The following is a 907-nucleotide window of genomic DNA, read 5'->3' on the forward strand; positions in this document are numbered from 1 at the left end:
TCACCTCTAAGCTTTTCTTATCGACAGAATATCTAAAGACTTATACAGACTCAGGCACTATAGCTTTGATATTGTTCTGTTTGCAAAGAAAAAAGTAATTGTTTTTAGTAAAATCAAATGGGAAAGCGATTCTTTTCTGCAAAATTGCTCACGGAAACGCAAAGGTTTACATATACACCAACAAGAGTATTCTTATGGTTTAGCATTAGAATTGATAATTTTCTATGCCGGGACAAGTTGAAAAAAGGAAACCGAGGGCTCACCAGATAAAAATATACTGAAATTCTTTGAAGGTCTGGAAGAAAGAAAGATAACATATAATAGTTTTATAATTAATTTTTTAAATATTTTTCCCCCCAAAATTCGGACGAAGCAATATTTTTTTTTTTGGGGTGGGAGCACAATATGTTAGTTCATACACAGACAACGAATTATTTGAGGTTTGGTAGTGTTCTGTGTATAAAATAAATAAATGATGGTCTTCCATATACAGGAACTAAAGCAAAATGTTGCTTATAAACAAAATTTATGTAAATATATTCCTCTTTTTATGAAGTCAAAATCTATATTACCTCGAGTTTCTTCCTTCAACACAGTAATTAATAGTCATACTTTTAAGCAAGAAATGCGTATAACAAAACATATAGAGACATATAATATTAATGTGTGTTGTATACCATTTCATACTATTCGCATTAAGATGTTAAAATCTCCATGCATACGATAACACATATTTAAATACGTATATTAACGCATATAGTAAAGGAAGAAGAAAAGCGTAGATGAAAGCCTATTAAATAAAAAAGGGAGCAGAGCTAGGATACCACACAAAATACAGTCAACTGACAGCACTCGCACGAAATCTGAGATCCGAAGTCAATAGGTTGTCTTCTTAACAAGTATTATG

Source organism: Penaeus monodon, chromosome 22, assembly GCF_015228065.2.
Source record: "Penaeus monodon isolate SGIC_2016 chromosome 22, NSTDA_Pmon_1, whole genome shotgun sequence".
NCBI lineage: Eukaryota > Metazoa > Arthropoda > Malacostraca > Decapoda > Penaeidae > Penaeus > Penaeus monodon.